This window comes from Lipotes vexillifer, unplaced genomic scaffold (genome assembly GCF_000442215.2).
Source record: "Lipotes vexillifer unplaced genomic scaffold, Lipotes_vexillifer_v1.1 scaffold628, whole genome shotgun sequence".
Taxonomy (NCBI): domain Eukaryota; kingdom Metazoa; phylum Chordata; class Mammalia; order Artiodactyla; family Lipotidae; genus Lipotes; species Lipotes vexillifer.
The window spans coordinates 1,327,789-1,346,798 of NW_006779395.1; the positions used below are offsets into that span (position 1 = coordinate 1,327,789).

General features: G+C 43.9%; 1 protein-coding gene across 1 annotated transcript in view; it reads left to right on the forward strand.

The window, feature by feature from the left end:
• The window catches only part of CAMK1D (calcium/calmodulin dependent protein kinase ID), a 410,151-nt gene that overhangs the window by 187,700 nt on the left and 203,441 nt on the right, over positions 1 to 19,010 (forward strand). The gene's annotated exons all lie outside the window — the stretch shown is intronic.

The window sequence follows — 19,010 nt, forward strand, 5'->3', positions numbered from 1 at the left end:
GTGTCCCCTGCATCGGCAGGTGGACTCTCAACCACTGCACCACCAGGGAAGCCCCGGAGACCACACTTTGAAAAGCACTGACTCAACCGGCTCAGTCCAGGGGCTCCGTTCTGATCCTGCCGTTGCTTCTCAAACATGGTGACCAAGTGCGGAGCCTTTGGGGGCTCTGACGTCAGCCTGGGCTGCTAAGGCTGGTCTCCGGTGACTTGCCATCTGGGCCTGCGGGAGGCTTTGGGACAGCATGCATCATCTATCCTGCTCAAGAGGGTGTTTCTCCCTCACTGAGTGGGATGCTCTGAAGCATGACTGTGCAAGTTTTCGCTGAGGACCGGCTGTGGTGGGTAAACCACCATCAGCTTCTTTTAGCTTTTTGAAACCAGAGGGGTTTTGCCAGGGTCCCTGCTCTGACGAGTGGTCTCATGGATCTAACATTTCAGAACAGTCTTCATAGCCTCCAGTGCTCACGGACGGCCCACAGGGATGAAGAACTCAGTGGGTTTCTCCCACCAAACCTTTATGAAGTCTTGCACAACATTTTGAGAAATATTTAAATATCTTTGAATTGTTTCTCCTCTGTTTTTCAGTAATAGCAGCCTAGCATATCCCTATAAAGTTCTGCATGAGCTAAAGAAAACCAGCTCCAGTTGGCTTAAGCAGATGATGTTTATCATGAGAATACTGGTTTATCTGAGGTAATCCAAGGGAAAAATGAATAACCAAGATTCTCCTGGAGAGGCCATCAGGTCTGTTCCTGAAACGTCATCTTAAGAATTCATGGTCTTTTTTCTAGGGTGTAACCATTGGTGTAATTCAACCTCAAGTCTTATCCCTTGTCTGTTGGACAAGTCTCATCCATGTCTGTTTGTCTGTCTGTGTCTTTCTGTCTGTCTCCCTCCCTCTCTCCCTTTCTTCCTCTCTCTCTCCTTTCTCTTTTCCAACTCTCCGATTCCAGGGATAGCATAGACCTATCTTGGGTCAAGAGTTATCTTTGGATCAAACAGATATGGTCAGGCTCACACGGCATGAACGTGACCCTTGGGGCCCCATCTTGGTGCTTTCATAGCTGTGCCCAGAAGAGGGGGCATCCTTGTGAACCCAACACCCCACCTTAACTTGTTTGTCATATGGGTTTCTCAAAGGTGTTCACACTGAAATGGAAGTCAGAGGATTAAAAATGCATGGTTTTGTATGCTAACACATATATATGGAATCTAAAAAAAAAGTGGTTCTCAAGAACCTAGGGGCAGGACAGAAATAAAGATGCAGACGTAGAGAATAGACTTGAGGACACGGGGTGGGGGAAGGTAAGCTGGGACGAAGTGAGAGAGTGGCATGGACATATATACACTACCAAATGTAAAATAGATAGCTAGTGGGAAGCAGCCGCATAGCACAGGGAGATCAGCTCGGTGCTTTGTGACCACCTAGAGGGGTGGGATAGGGAGGGTGGGAGTGAGACGCAAGAGGGAGGAGATATGGGGATATATGTATATCTATAGCTGATTCACTTTGTTATACAGCAGAAACTAACACACCATTGTAAAGCAGTTATACTCCAGTAAAGAATAAATAAATAAATAAATAATCAAGTTACCAAACAGAAAAAGAAAAAAGAAAAATGCATGGTTTTATCCCTCAGAAGAGGAGTGTTTCTCTTACCACTGAAGAGGCGTCCAGAACTTGTCCTGTTTGTACTTTAAATCCTCAACTCACTGTTAGCTTACAGGGTGCCTTGTAAGGAGGGACTGAGCCCCCAGAGAGATGCAGGGCATCCTGGTGGCTGACTTTTAGCAAGGAAGATTTGCTTTCGTTTGTAACTGTTTTTCATCCTTTGTGAAATGCCTGGATAGTTTTGCATCCAACAGAGTTACACACGTAAACAGCTGACACTCATGTGGCCTGAATATACTGGCCTTGACGCGTCTTTCTGAAGTGTGGTTCTCCCAGAGTTGTCCGGGGCTCTGCTTTGCAGGAGCTGCAGCAAGTCCCCAGGCTCCAGATGGCCCCCTTTCTTCCCTCTTTTCATAAGAGTGCTTAACCTCCCCTGGCTTCTAACTCCCTTAGAGCTCTTCTGAGAGCCACAGGCCTCCTCAAGGCTAGAGGCTGGTCTCCATTTGAGAAAGCCATCGTCCAGGTCCTAGGAACCAGGGGAGGGAAATGGGAGGACGGGGCCAGGGGAAGCTGGGAAAGCCCCTGATGGGCGCCATCTTCTGAGACTCCAAGTGGAAAAGGAAAGAGCCCAAGAGAATTCAAGTAAGACCAAGTATATATTTGAAAAGTCAGGATGTTTATGTAAGATAGCAAATGAAATCTACTAATGAAAGAATTCAGTAAAGATACATTTCCCATGGTTAGGAAATCTGACTTCCTTGGTTAAAGACAACACCTGCTCTCCAAAGTTAGTTCCAAGGGAAGACGCCATAAAGAGAGGGAGCCTGACCCCCCAGCCTCCCCTCAGCCCCAAGAATCACCTTCTCTGTGTTTCATTCTGAGGAATGTGACCACCTGTTTCTGTCCCTTTACACCCAGGCTCAGACATAGGCGAACAAGGTTTCTTTGGTGTCTCTTCCTTTGCTTACCTCTGGCACTTCTGAGACTACCAATGCTAGGGCATTACAAAGGAAAAATCAAACATAAATCAAGACGCTTCTGTCCTTCAAGGGACACACAGTATTTTGCTCTCCAGAGCCCAGGGGTTCTGTCCAGTCTGTGTGGGTGTGTTTGGGGATCTGCCTTCCTAGTTCTCAGGTTGCTTCCACCATCTCTCACTTGCCAGGTAGAAGGAAAATGCTGGGTGTTGGCATCTAGGCCAAGAGAGAAAGGTCCAGATCTCCCTTCTCCCTTCCCTGATCACTCCCACCATCCCGCTCCCTGTCTCTGGAGGGTGCCATCCCATGCCCAGGGGATGGGCACCAAAAAACAGCCACACTTTTCAGGCAGGATTTGACTTTTACCTCTGTCCATTTTCTCACGGTCTTCGATAGTTGTGTCTGTACCAGAGCATAAAAGGGGAGCAGCAACGTTGATACAACAGAGATTTGCATACTCATGTCCAGACCCCAGTATGGACCCCAAAGTCCATATGGACCCCAAAGTGAGAAAAGTGTTTTTTCCCCTCCCTCACCTTCACGACTGCCTAAGGTTGAATCATTGATCCGATATAACCATTGAAATCTATTGTGGATCAGACAAAGATACCTCTCTTCTTTGAAGTACTAATCTAACGCTGATTGCCAAAGGGCATTATCTGCCCTTTTGCTGCTTAAAAAAAATGTACTCAGGGCCTCACACAGTAGGGAGTTACTTGTGTGTACACGAACTTTCAATTCAGTTGTTCCTGAAACGTTAATTGAGCAGCTACTCTGTATACACACATCCAACCAACTAAATCCTTTGTAAAAATCATTTTGCAAAAGAAAGAAAGTTAATAGCCTAAACACAGGAAAGGTACCATCTCAGAAGAAAGAATAGTCTTTTAAATAAAATAGTCTTTTAAATAAAAAAACCCAAAACTCGGGCTTCCCTGGTGGCGCAGTGGTTGAGAATCCACCTGCCAATGCAGGGGACATGGGTTCGAGCCCTGGTCCGGGAAGATCCCACATGCCACGGAGCAACTAAGCCCGTGCGCCACAACTACTGAGCCTGCACTCTAGAACCCGCGAGCCACAACTACTAAAGCCCACGTGCCACAACTACTGAAGCCCATGCGCCACAACTACTGAGCCTGCACTCTAGAACCCGTGAGCCGCAACTGCTGAAGCCCTCATGCCTAGAGCCCGTGCTCTGCAACAAGAGAAGCCACTGCAATGAGAAGCCCGGGCACCACAACGAAGAGTAGCCCCCTCTCACTGCAACTAGAGAGAAAGCCTGCACTCAGCAACGAAGACCCAATGCAGCCAAAAATAAAATCAATAAGATAAATGAATAAAAAACAAAACAAAACTCCCCAAACACTCCCTTTTCTATACCTATTTTTCTGAGTCCATCACTGACAGTTGAGAATGTGCCTGACTCTGGTACTGAGAGCAGCTTTTGAGAATAGCTGTTCTCAGGGGATTCTCTTACTGGTAAGGAACAGGAGTCCTTAGCACAGGGGCTCAGGAGTCCCCAGCAGCAGAGACTGGTCTTCCCCCCGTCTCCTACCAGAAAATTGGACTGTGGTCTTGTTTTCTTGGTTCCCTCTGACTTGGGCCATCTTTCTGTTAGTGGTTTTCATTTTATTCGCTCTTGACTTCACTTTTCTCCTCTGTTAATTGTCTAGTTGGAAATGATCTCTGAGTACCATGCTCTGATATTATGGTTTCCTTTTCTTTTAAAGGGAAACAGAGTTCTCTGCAATGTTGGGAGAGGTTTGACGGTACATAACCTAAAACTAATAAGCAACAACTGGGGAGTAGCTAGCCCATAACCGCTTTCCTAAAATACGCTCTGATTTCCAAAATAAGCTGACACAAACAACAGTTTGGAAGTCCCTCTAATAATATCCTGTATACAGAATTCCGGGAGATTTGGAACTAGCAACATACTGACTTTCTCATCTACATCTATTCAGGCTTAGGTGATGGATTGCAGTGACTTACCGCCTTTGATTATAGCCTGTGGTCCTGGACTCTGGCTGTGTATTAAAACCACTGGACCCTATTGCACATCAGTTAAATCAGAATCTTTGGGGTCCATACTGGGGTCTGGACATGAGTATTTAAAAACAAATCTCCCATCTGAAAGAGAATAGATTGTATATATCTGTCTAACTAAATCACTTTGCTGTACACCTGAAACTAACACAACCTTGTAAATTAATTATACTTCAGTTTTTAAAAATGGTAAAAACAAAACAAAACAACCAAATCTCCCGTAATGTGGAGCCAGGGTTGAGAATCCTTAGACCAGAATAACAAATACAGCAAGGAAGGACAGAGCAGTGAGGACTCCATAGGAAAGTGCAGGTGACATGGTTTCTATAATAAAATGATTCACCTTTACATATCATTTTAGAGAAGTATGTTCACCCTCCTTTTCTTATTCGATGCTCAAGAATGAATATTTGGGTTTGCCTTAGCATCTCCGTAGATTTTTTTCTAGATGTGTGGCTCTGTCACCAGTAAACCCAAGAGATAAATGCAGGAATGTCTGTGCTGTAGAAAGGATGCCGTCATTGAAGATTTTGCCTTCAAGCTCTTTTAAATAGTGACTTTGTTGTTGTTTTTAAAGGGTATATTTACATGCAGCTTTGCAGGAGAACGTGAATATTAAGTAAGGGAGTTCACATTTATGTCGTGTTGAAATGGGTCAGTTTATAGCAAATCTGAAGTGACTATTCCCAAAGGGGTGGGAAAAAACTTGGGTACTTATTGCAGTTGGCAGGGCACCTGGGGACTGCAGCTGCTCCGTGTCCCTTTGTATCTTGTATGTGGGTGACAGCTTGCAAACAGGGCTCTGCCAGATGTGTGCCATAGTGACTGGGTGGGGAGCATCCCATAGTTGGTTTGGCCACCTGAAGAGGGGGAACTTGTTAAGAATAATGATTAGACACGATGACTGCATACTTAGCAGCATCCTCAAGGGCTTTTAGTCACAGAATTTAAATAGGAGGCACACCCAGGAGAATTTGCAGGAAAACAAAGAGAAACCCTGCTTTCAAAAAGTGCCTGCTAATTGTTTGGGGATGTGCAGTAAATACAGTCAACATCAGATGGGACCTCCAGATTCGTCATCAGATTTAGTAAGTATTGAGTCAGTATTTGGGTGCTCGCTTTTGGTAATTGACAAACCAGGAGCCACTGGTCTCCAAGAGCTTCCTGTTTCCTGCCCTCAGATCTCTCTCCATGCTGCAGTGCACCTGCTCAGGGCTGTCTCTCACCCTGGGGAGGAAGTTACAGAACAAGAAAGGCTTTCTATTGCACTGGACATCCAAAAAAACAAAACAGATAACCAATTTGCAATTCTCAACTGCTATTCAAGAAAGTAATGGATGCTCTGCACTGAACTTGAGAGAGTTGTGTCCATCTGAAGTGCCTCTTTTTGTATCAGGGTTTTTTTTTTCGTTTGTTTGTCTGTTTTTTCCATAGGGAACAGACTGTAAAATGTAACCAAGAATTGTTTGGTGTTTCGGAGAGGCTGACTTGTTTACTGTGGCAGACTGCAGAGGCAGTGGCTGTACTTCCTGGGCAGAGAGCACTTTTTATTTTGTGATTTGCATGTTTCTCTTAATTTGGAGAAAATTGAAGTGTCTTTGGATGGCAGCAACAGAGCTGCAAACATTAAAGATCAGGCTTCCCAGCCAGAAAGGGCAAGTGAAAAATCTTCCCTAGCCCCTCGCTTGCCAGTGAAAATGTAAGGCATTCTAATGTTATGAAACTGCATCTTTAAAAAACCTGTATCCCCCCCCTCCCCCCCGCCGCCCCACATCAAGTACTTTCAGGCAGGGGTGGAGGGGAACAGGAAATGGTAATTTTCAATATTTACCACTTCCTAGGAACGGGACTTTGAAGAAAACCGGCCTCATGGGAACATTTCATTGCAGTTATTTAGTAATTTCTGAGACCGGGTTTTCTCTGGCCAGAATATCTTGTCACATGTAGAGTTGCCATTATTCTGGCATAAACCCTCCTTTTAAATGCTCTTAGCAGTAGAGACCAGCTAGTATAACTCTGATGTGCCAAACCCCAAAGTCGAGGGGAAAAGGAATGAGAGCAAATGAAACTTTAAGCAAACAAAAATTATTTGCAAGTTACAATATGCAAATTACAGTGTGCATGAAAAGATAACCACTAGCTAATCATTCTTTTTGCAACCTTTAGGGAAGCCATTCAGAGTGTACAGAGTATTTGTCATTTTCTAGAGCACTTTTGGTATCATTTTAGGGCACTGAGTACTTTGTTTATTTAGAGTTAATTCTGTGCATATTTTCACTTCTCAACTAGAGTCCCTTAGTGCTGGGTCTCTGTTTCTTCTCTGTTTCCCCCATGGCTCCTGGGAGAGTACTTTATTCATAGTTACTGTTCAGTAATTATTGCTGAATGTGAATGCACTTTTACAAAACATGGATGTGATTTGTTTTGTTTTTCCAATTCAGCTCCTGATGAATTAATATATCTAGCTGGGCAGACATAACGCTGCCACATGTAGAATAAAAGAACTCTCCAAGTGACGGGAATCATAGAACTATAAAATTTTACAGCCATGAAGGACCTGAGTGATTTTATTTCAATCTATTTGTTTTACAGATGATGAACAATTACGGCTGATAGAGATCAAAGTGACTTGCTCAAAGTTGCAGAGCTGTGGATGAATCAGCCATTCATCTTACTCAGGCATTGATAAGCCACATATAAACTGACATTGCTGACAATTATTTTAGCCACCTATTATAGTACACTTAAGCCGTCATCATTCTGTATGCCCCTGAGTGTCCTTGGGGTAGATATTTAATTGATTTTTAATTTGATCTCCTCTGAATTTGAGGCTAATCAATTGCTTTGTTTTCCCTGTCTACTTTCTAAAATTTCTTCATGCCACTTTCAAGGAAACTGACCTGAATGGTTTGCCTGTTCTCCTCATGTTGGCCGCAGAGCAGAGGTGGGTGGGAGATAGGATGTAAACAGAAAGTGGCCAGACCACATAGAATATGAAAACTTTGCCCTCTGATCTGAAACACCCAGCCCAGGGAGCCAAACGGTAACCCCTGGGGCAGCTGGCCCTAAATGACCAGGACTTAACTAGTCACTGACACTCCCCTAATTTTTGTCTTAGGACCAGCCTGAGAAAGCCCCATATGTTCTCCAAACCAGCCACAGAGGATGCCCCACTTCTAGTTAGTTTGCCTATAGCTTCTCCATGCCAATGGCCCCCAATCAGGGCATCCCTGAAACCTTCCCTTTTTTCACTACAGACTTTCCCACTCTGCCTGCTTTGAGTCTCTACCAAATGCCAGTGATGGTGGGTGACTCCCTTGCTCTAGCTGGCTCTGATTAAATAACGTTTACCTGTTGTCATTTGCATGGGCTTTACCCTCATGGAGGAAGACCCACAAAGAAGACCAGTCCTGCCTACTTCAGTGTTCTCTCTGGTTCTCATTGTGCAGCCAGCTATACATCTGCATCATGGGGTTTTTAAAAGCCTATTTGTCTCTCCTTCGTCAAAAGAATATATGGGAAAGGCTTGGTCATTTGCTTGGCTGAAATCAGTGTACACTCTGTGGCGTTTTTCTGACCTGTCAGCCCCGGTAACCCTACCCAGACAGGGCAGGAGTTTAGCATGGCTCCACGTCCTCACCTCAGTGTTTTCTGAATGTTTATAAAATTTCCATTTCATAATCTCTCTAGAATTTCACTAGGAGGAGGAGGTCAGGCATCATCTATCCTTTTTCTGGAATCCATCCTTTTCTCTCATTTTGAAACTCAGAATTTTTCTTATTCTCCAGGATTTCTCAGTAAAGATTTAAAGGTCTGAAGCCACCAATAAGGTTGGTAATTTACCAGCCAGGGATGTCCTTCTTTAGAATGTTAATAATTCACTTAAATTCAAAGGATGAAATTATTGTGTATGTCACTTCCCTCTGCACAGTGACGCTGCCACGGCGGCACTTGGAGTGTCTATCAGCCCACACCTACCTCCCGATTCTCTGATGTGAGCAATTGGCATTTTCCCAACATTAAGGGAAGTGTTATGCAAATACAGTTGCAAGCCCCTCTTTTCTAATTATACTGGCTCCATAAGCTCCTTCAGGGAGTAAAAAGTTAATGTGTGTAAAGTGCTTAAAATACAGCCTGGCCCATAATACTCACTCAGTGTCTGCTGGAGGCTGCTGTTACTCCTGCTTCGATCAGATAGAATCCGTGGAGCTGCTACTATCTCTCTGTCCTGCTTGCGTCACCCCTGTCTTCCCAAGCTTGGGCCACTCAGTTGGTAACTATCTTTGGCCGGGCAGTTGTGCCAGATGGGAATTTGCGATCCCTTCTTTTCTCATTAAAACATGGGAGTGAAGTTATGTGTGTGTCATTAGGAGTGGTGAGCTCATTTTAGAGCCTGATGACATTTGTATTACAGGGAGCAATGCTTGGCTGTGTCAAGCATTGTCAATGCTTGGCTGTGTCCTTGAACCTGCCAAGCTCTCTTCCACCTCTGCCTTCACCCACACAGCCCCCTCTGCTTAAGACCCCTTTCTCTTCCTTCTGCCTGCCTCTTTCGTCCTCATCTTTCAGGTGCCTCTTAGATGTCACTTCCTCCAGGAAGCCTTCCTAAACTTCAGTCTAAATGAAGGGTTGCATTTTATTCTCTTAGGCCAGGGCTCAGTAAATATTTTCTTAAAGGATCCAGTAGTAAATGTTTTACACTTTGCAGCCATGCAGGTGACTACTCAAGTCTGCTGTGGTCATGCCAAGGCAGCCAAATGCAGTATGCAAATGAGTGGGTGGGCCCTGTTTCAGTAAAACTTTATTTACAAAAACAAGTGGTGGGCCTGTGGCTGTAGTTTACCAACCCCTGTTTTAGATTACTCTGTAGTTTTTCCGCACAGTGTGATCTTGTGATTGTCTCTTACCTCTCTTCCTCTGAACTGACGCTTGTTAAATACAGGGAATAATTGGTGTCTATTTCTGTATCTATCGGACAAGCCTAGGGCTGGGCATACAGCAGGCACTTAAGTAAATGTTTACTGAATGAATGAATGAATGAGGTGGAAATGCAATAGGCATTGAGGTCTGCCTTCTGCCTACTCCCACTGTCCTCAGTTTGTTTGCCAACATTTTTATCTTCCAGCTCTGAATATTTCTTTAAAATAAAATCCTCAGTGGTCTTTGGCCTTTATCCCCTCTTCCTCTCCCAAATCTAGATCCTTCTGGACTTACCTGTCTTCCCAAGCTTGGGCCACTCAATTGGTAACTATCTTTGGCCGGGCAGTTGTTGTGCCAGATGGGAATTTGCGATCCCTTCTTTTCTCATTAAAACATGGGAGTGAAGTTATGTGTGTGTCATTAGGAGTGGTGAGCTCATTTTAGAGCCTGATGACATTCGTATTACAGGGAGCAATGCTTGGCTGTGTCAGATTGTCATTAACGTGATTTGGGGCAAGGAAAAAAAAAACGCAGCCACCACCTAGCAACCCTTCCCCAAGCATTTCAAGATGTAGTAATTTCTTTTATACCAAAAGAGTTTGTTTTGCTTAACCACAGTTAAGTCTATAGGTGTGAGCCTTGTTTTTATAGGCGTCTCCTTTCAAAGTGACAGTTTGGGATGTGCTGATCCTGGTTGTATTTTTCTTGCCTCTTAAATGGCTTGTAGTCGGGGCTGTCAACACTTCTCTGAGTCCACAGAGCCATAAGTCAGGAGGAATGTGGAATCACCCACCAGTGGAGCCAATGCTGGTAGACTCTCCATCTTCTGCCTTTCTCATTTCCTGCAGTGGATTTTCAGGGAGTCAGTGAACTCAGGCATTTCTCAGTGTCTCAGATGTAGAAATGTTTCTCATGATTGGGAAGTTCAAGGCTAGTTTAGGTTACTAGCAGTGTTTCTATGGGGAAATGCATAATTTTTTTTTTTTTTTAGACACATGTTTTCCTGGTAAAAACCTAGTTCCAGAAGGTTGAACCTGTGGTTCTTGCTTACTCCATCCTGCTGGTGTTGAAGAGGTCCCAGGATGTGGTTCACTGAGGCACAGAAGCCACGGTGTAGCCTTGCCTAGGGGCTCAGGACCAGGGCTGGGTAGGAGAACAGAGTTTACTGTCAGGGTTCAGTTGCAGAAAGCAGAAACTCCTGTTCTAAGCACAAAGTCAGTAGTCCAGGGCGTCTTTGTCAGCAGGGGCTGCCGTAACAAAATACTATAGACTTTGTGGCTTGAACAACAGATATTTATTTCTCATGGTTCTGGAGGCTGAAACTCCAAGATCAAGGTGCCAGCACATTCCGAGGCTGGTGAGGGCTCTTATTCCTGTCCTGCAGATGGCTGTCTTCTCACTGTGTCCTCACATGGTGGAGAGAGCTCTCGTCTCTCTTCCTCTTCTTACAAGGGTACTAATCCCATCATGAGGGCCCCAATCTCATGTCCTCATCCAAACCTAATCACCCCCAAAGACTCCACCTCTAAACACCATCACATTGGGAGTTAAGGCTTCAACAGATGAATTTGCAGGGGGACAAACAGCCCATAACAGAGGGATTTGTGTGCGGACACAGTTATTGGAAGGGCTGCCAGGAATGATTCTCAAAACGATTCCAAGAAGATTCCCCTTTAGCCATGGCCAGGAGGTAGAGGAGGATCAGAACTTGGAGAATGATTAGAACCTGGGGGATCACTGAGATGCTGCTGGCGGTGCAATCAAGCCTTTCCTCCTGACTCTAAACACATGAGCCAGGGTCTGCTCCCTGGGACCTCTGCCGTCTTGGTGGGTGATAAATCCAGGCCATCTTAAAATTCTTAATCATTTTATTTTTGCATTTGTGTTTTGCAGGTTCAGTACAATGAACATGTTCTAGGAACTTGGTACCTTGGCTCATATGAGGTTTTTTTTTTTTTTTTTTTTTTTTTATACTGCAGGTTCTTATTAGTCATCAGCTTTATACACATTCCTGTATACATGTCAATCCCAATCGCCCAATTCATCACACCACCATCCCCACCCCCACCCCCCTGCAGCTTTCTCCCATTGGTGTCCATACGTTTGTTCTCTACATCTGTGTCTCAACTTCTGCCCTGCAAACCAGTTCATCCGTACCATTTTTCTGGGTTCTACATACATGCCTTAATATACGATATTTGTTTTTCTCTTTCTGACTTACTTCAGTCTGTATGACAGTCTCTAGATCCATCCACGTCTCAACAAATGACCCAATTTCGTTCCTTTTTATGGCTGAGTAATATTCCATTGTATATATGTACCACAACTTCTTTATCCATTCATCTGTCAGTGGACACTTAGGTTGCTTCCATGACCTGGCTATTGTAAATAGTGCTGCAATGAACATTGGGGCGCATGTGTCTTTTTGAATTATGGTTTGCTCTGGGTATATGCCCAGTAGTGGGGTTTCTGGATCATATGGTAATTCTATTTTTAGTTTTTTAAGGAACCTCCATACTGTTCTCCATAGTAGCTGTATCAATTTACATTCCCACCAACAGTGCAAGAGGGTTCCCTTTTCTCCACACCCTCTCCAGCATTTGTTGTTTGTAGATTTTCTGATGATGCCCATTTTAACTGGTGTGAGGTGATATCTCATTGTAGTTTTGATTTGCATTTCTCTAATAATTAGTGATGTTGAGCAGCTTTTCATGTGCTTCTTGGCCATCTGTATGTCTTCTTTGGAGAAATGTCAATTTAGGTCTTCTGCCCATTTTTGGATTGGGCTGTTTGTTTCTTTAATATTGAGCTGCACAAGCTGTTTATATATTTTGGAGATTAATCCTTTGTCCGTTGATTTGTTTGCGAATATTTTCTCCCATTCTGAGGGCTGTCTTTTCATCTTGTTTATGGTTTCCTTTGCTGTGCAAAAGCTTTGAAGTTTCATTAGGTCCCATTTGTTTATTTTTGCTTTTATTTCCATTACTCTAGGAGGTGGATCAAAAAGGATCTTGCTGTGATTTATGTCAAAGAGTGTTCTTCCTGTGTTTTCCTCTAAGAGTTCTATAGAGTCCAGTCTTACAGTTAGGTCTCGAATCCATTTTGATTTTACTTTTGTGTATGGTGTTAGGGAGTGTTCTAATTTAATTCTTTTACATGTAGCTGTCCAGTTTTCCCAGCACCACTTATGGAAGAGACTGTCTTTTCTCCATTGTATATCTTTGCCTCCTTTGTCATAGATTAGTTGACCATAGGTGTGTGGGTTTACCTCTGGGCTTTCTATCTTGTTCCATTGATCTGTGTTTCTGTTTTTGTGCCAGTACCATATTGTCTTGATTACTGTAGCTTTGTAGTATAGTCTGAAGTCAGGGAGTCTGATTCCTCCAGCTCCATTTTTTTCCCTCAAGACTGCTTTGGCTCTTCAGGGTCTTTTGTGTCTTCATACAATTTTAAGATGATTTGTTCTAGTTCTGTAAAAAATGCTATTGGTAATTTGATAGGGATTGCATTGAATTTGTAGATTGCTTTGGGTAGTAGAGTCATTTTCACAATATTGATTCTTCCAATCCAAGAACATGGTATATCTCTCCATCTCTTGGTATCATCTTTAATTTCTTTCATCAGTGTCTTATGTGTCTGCATACAGGTGTTTTGTTTCCCTAGGTGGGTTTATTCCTAGGTATTTTATTCTTTTTGTTGCGGTGGTAAATGGGAGTGTTTTCTTAATTTCACTTTCAGATTTTTCATCATTAGTGTATAGGAATGCAAGAGATTTCTGTGCATTAATTTTGTATCCTGCTACTTTACCACATTCATTGATTAGCTCTAGTAGTTTTCTGGTAGCATCTCTAGGATTCTCTACGTATAGTATCATGTCATCTGCAAACAGTGACAGTTTTACTTCTTCTTTTCCGATTTGTATTCCTTTTATTTCTTTTTCTTCTCTGATTGCCATGGCTAGGACTTCCAAAACTATGTTGAATAATAGTGGTGAGAGTGGATAACCTTGTCTTGTTTCTGATCTTAGATGAAATGCTTTCAGTTTTTCACCATTGAGAGTGATGTTTGCTCTGGGTTTGTTGTATATGGCCTTTATTATGTTGAGGTAGGTTGCCTGTATGCCCATCTTCTGGAGAGTTTTTATCATAAATGTGTGTTGAATTTTGTCAAAAGCTTTTTCTGCATCTATTGAGATGATCATATGGTTTTTATTCTTCAGTTTGTTAATATGGTGTATCACATTGATTGATTTGCATATATTGAAGAATCCTTGCACCCCTGGGATAAATCCCACTTGATCATGGTGTATGATCCTTTTAATGCGTTGTTGGATTCTGTTTCCTAGTATTTTGTTGAGGATTTTTGCATCTATATTCATCAGTGATACTGGTCTGTAATTTTCTTTTTTTTGTAGTATCTTTGTCTGTTTTTGGTATCAGGGTGATGGTGGCCTTGTAGAATGAGTTTGGGAGTGTTCCTTCCTCTGCAATTTTTTGGAAGAGTTTGCGAAGGATGGGTGTTAGCTCTTCTCTAAATGTTTGATAGAATTCACCTGTGAAGCCATCTGGTCCTGGACTTTTTTTTCTTTTTCTTTTTATTCTGTTCATTTCTGTTTTATTTTTATTCTGTTCATTTCTTTTTATTCTTTTTTCTTTATTCTGTTCCGCAGCAGTGAATATCCCCATTTTGTCTTCCAGGTCACTTATCCGTTCTACTGCCTCAGTTATTCTGCTATTGATTCCTTCTAGTGTAGTTTTCATTTCAGTTATTGTATTGTTCATCTCTGTTTGTTTGTTCTTTAATTCTTCTAGGTCTTTGTTAAACATTTCTTACGTCTTCTCAATCTTTGCCTCCAGTGTTTCCCCAAGGTCCTGGTTCATCACTATCATTATTCTGAATTCTTTTTCTGGAAGGTTGCCTATCTCCTCTTCATTTAGTTGTTTTTCTGGGGTTTTATCTTGTTCCTTCATCTGGTACATAGTCCTCTGCCTTTTCATCTTGTCTATCTTTCTGTGAATGCGGTTTTTGTTCCACAGGCTGCAGGATTGTCATTCTTGCTTCTGCTGTCTGCCCTCTGGTGGATGAGGCTATCTACGAGATTTGATGGGAGGGACTGGTCATATGAGTTTCTGTCCCCACTGCCTGACCACCTGTCCAGGGTGGGGTTCTTAGCCACGTGCCCCTCCCCCCTTCCAGCAACCAGTGCCACCCTCAGCGTGGTGCTGTCCTGGGCTTGGATACTCGGAGGGTCGCGACTGCTGCCAAGGGGGTAGAACGGTGTAGTGAACTTGCATCTTTGTGCCCAAACAAAGCATGACATTAACTAGCAAATAAAAAATGCTTTGTCAGATTGAGAAAGAGACTGTGGAAGCAAGGGGAAAACCTCCCCCCCTGCTTTTCTGAGCAAGGAGCCCTGCATTTTAAATTTTTTTTTATTTTAAAAATTCTAAAAAATTTTTTATTTTATATTGAGGTATAGTTGATTAACAATGTTGTGTTAGTTTCAGGTGTACAGCAAAGTGATTCAGTTATACGTATACACGTATCTATTCTTTTTCAAATTCTTTTCGCATTTAGGTTATTACAGAATATTGAGCAGAGTTCCCTGTGCTGTACGGTAGGTCCTTCTTGGTTATCTATTTTATTTTAAAAAATATTTATTTATTTATTTGGCCACGCCAGGTCTTAGTTGTGACTTGTGGGTTCTAGTTCCCTGATCAGGATCGAACCTGGGCTCCCTGCATTGAGAGTGCGCAGTCTTCACCACTGGAACATCAGGGAAGTCCCTTTATTTTAAATGTAACAGTGTGTACACTGCAGTTTTATTTTGCAGTGGACTCTGCAAATTGTGTATCCGGCCGTGGCTAAATCTGATACCTTCACGAAAGTGTGTAGAAGCCTCTGTCTCACTTCTGTCACTCCTGCAGCTGCTGGATGAGAGCCAGCCATGGGGGAGTCTGGGAAACATAGTCTGGAGGGCTCCACCCTTGGGTGGTCATAAGACACCCTGTGAAGGGGTGGAGATGAGGGATCCAGCTGTCCTAAAAAGGGAGATGACCCAGTAAGACCCAGGGATAGGGGAACGGGGTGAGGTGAGTGTAGGGAGATTTGGGGGCGGGGTTGATTTTATCCCCAAAGCTCCTGACTTGAGCTACTCCTAGGTACCTACCTGTTCCTTGGTGTAGCTTCCCGCTGTAACGTGTAGATCAGTGTTGTTCAAACTAAGGAAGCAGTAGGTGAGCATGTTTAAAAATCAGGATTTACGGACCCTTACCCTCAAAGATGGTGATACTGAAGTCCTGTGAGATCCAGAATTTAAAGGCGGGGGGTGGTTCTCTGGAGACCTTATTTAAGATGTGTTTCAGATCCACTGCTAGTATCCCATCCTCTGTGCCTTGCAGGCCACCTGTCCCACCCACATTTTTTTCAGATCTGGCATTTTCGTTTTCGTTTTCTGCATTTTTTTGGGGGGGTGCTGTTTTATCTGTCTTTATTAACTCTCTCATTGGTAAAGGGACTGAAAACAGAGTTATTTCTTTCCTATGAGTACTCTAGTGAACCTAGGATGTTGAAGATAAATGCTAAGTTAAGATGAGGCTATTGAGTTATCTGTGGGGTTTGGGGTCGACTTCATTCAACATGTATTGAGCCCCTACCATGCGCCCATCTGCGGGGATACTGTATTATAAATACACAGCCCCTGCCCCCTAGGAGTTCACAGCTTTGCGGGGAAGCTTAGCAGTTCTTCTCACTAGGGTTCAAGCAGTCGGGGGAACAGGGTCTGTTTGGAAGAAAACAACAAAACAACCATTTTGCAGATCACACTTGGGTTCTGTGGTGACTGCTGTTTGATTTCTTGAACACAAGGTGCTGAGCTGACTCTGTAATGCCCTGATGGTCGGTGGGACATCTGTGGCTCCCCCTTGAGAACTGAATCCAGCGGTGATGTTCCAGCTATGGAAACGTCAAGCTGAACTCTCAGGGATGGAGGCCAGGGCATTTCTGAGGGGGCGTCCTGGAGTTCACAGCTCTTCTAACTCAAGGTCGTTGGCCTTCCGAGGTTAAAAATCTCCTCCCACAGATGCATTTACCATCTGGAGGGAACAGCATTTTCCTTTCTGGGAGGCACTTCAGTAATTGACGGGGAGGCTGTGAAGTTATTGCCCTGGAAGGAGGTGGTTATGAGCTAAACCATAAGCAGAGACGGGTGCCTTTCATCTGACAGGGAGGCACATCTATGGCCCAGGTGTTCCCTAATTGGTGGTATGTGGAGAGAGCCAGATCCTTCCTGGAAATTATAGCCATTCCGGCTTTAGATGATTGCTTCATTCATATCCTTGTCCAGTTCTTTGGCACCAATTTGCCTGTTCTCCTGGGCTGCCCAGAGGAGTGTCTGTATTCACCATCTACCTTCAGCTGTTCTTCTCTCTCCAAAGACAGAGAAAGCTTGATATTTGTGGTTGTGAGCTGGGTAGCTTTATCTGTACTCCAACCAGATCTCTGGGAGGTGTGTTCTGTGATCAGAACACCTGGGACAGTTACTTGGATGTAATGCCGGTGTTGGCATCATTATCAAACAACAGCAACAGCTATTTGCCAGCACTACCTGCGGATGTTACCGTACTACACGCTGCAGAAGAGAAACACTGCGCAGTCCACGAGCCAGAGAAGAGCTCCCGTTAAGATAGACGATGCTGTGAAACACATGCATTTGTAAGTTACAGAACGTCTTCCTATGCAGACACTCTAATCACATTTCTTTGGTGAAAGATAATCGCTTATTAGCTTCAGAAAGACCTCATTCATGCTTTGATTCTCAGTATCGCCACGTGAAAGCAATAGCTGACCCTGGGTCCCTGCTGTGAAAGTGAAAACCCTGAAGGATATTCGATTGCTTTTCCATTGTTCACGTGCACGCGTGGTCGACCATCATGGCAGCTCATCTGCTCGGACCGTGTGATTCCGTGTGGCTCCCACTTCAGCCTGTTTGTTTCATTTCCTACAGCTGCTCTCCAGCAGGATCACATTGGAATGATGCAGATATTTTGCCCATAAAGACCTCCCAAGATGCATCAATGTGTGCTTTATCCAAAGAGGGGACCAAAGGAAACAGAAGCATCCTGAGATCCAAAGTAGTACGAACTAAGGTTTATTGAGTACCGACTCTGTGCCCGGCACCCTCTTCATATCTCAGGAAGCAAACTCGTTTTCAGGAGAAAATGGCATGTGTTTGGGGATAGGCTAGTTCCTGCAGATTTTAGAACAACCCACTGAGAAGTTAAATCCCTGGGTGCTCTTCTGCCATAGTCTACGAAATGCTTGTCATAGAGCAATGCTGAATGCAAACGATCTTTGTAATATGGTCTGGGCTATAGGGCCGAAGACAAGACGGAAGGATTCGTTACCTATGGGTTCCTGAAACTTTCTTTGCGTGTAGGTTGTCGATTGATTGGACCTCTGTAGACCAGAGATGGCCCCTGGGTGGGAGCAAAGTAAACTGAGGCTGGTTAATCTTGTAATGAGTGTCTTGTGAATGACATGCTGTCTGCTCTATGTGCGATGCCTGGATATATCAAATCTATTTTCATTAGGTCTACACAGTCCAAACTATTTCAATACGTGTGATGTGTTGTAATCTCTGCATTTGAGGGGGGGCGGTAGCGTAGGGAGAGGATTGAGAAAACAATTACTTTGGAATTAGCAAAAATGTGTACACTGTTTAGTAATTCAAAAGAATGCGTGTATAGGGCTTCCCTGGTGGCACAGTGGTTAAGAATCCGCCTGCCAATGCAGGGGACACGGGTTCGAGCCCTGGTCCGGGAAGATCCCACATGCTGCAGAGCAACTAAGCCCGTGCACCACAACTACTGAGCCTGCGTGTCACAACTACTGAAGCCCGCGCACCTAGAGCCCGTGCTCCGCAGCAAGAGAAGGCACCGCAATTAGAAGCCCATGCACCGTAACGAAGAGTAGGCCCCGCTCACCGCAACTAGAGAAAGCCCGCGCGCAGCAGCAGCAACAAAGACCCAACGCAGCCAAAAATAAATAAATAAAATAAATTGAAAAAAAAAAAGCATGGATAGTCATAGAATTGAGAAAGGGGAGACAATTTCCCCATAAATTAGGGAAGGCCAGAGATGTGTCTGGGGGTTGTCTGGGTTCACATGGTAAAAAGTGTTTATCATCATTATTAATTGAGCAGTGATAGTGATTTAGTATCTTTTTGGTATTACTTGGACCAGTCGTTCTGTTTTCTTGCATTGTGAAATTATGGGTCAAGTTTTGGGTTAGAGTGTTGGACATAGGAGGGTCTCCCTGTCCCTGCCGCATTTTGAGAGTTGATGGGGGGAGATTCAGTCAGTTCAGGGAGGCAAAGTGCTGAGGCCTCTAGGTCCTTATTTAACCACGGTGGACTCCTGGAGCCTGGAGCGGGTGGGGTGGAGTGTAGAGAAGAGA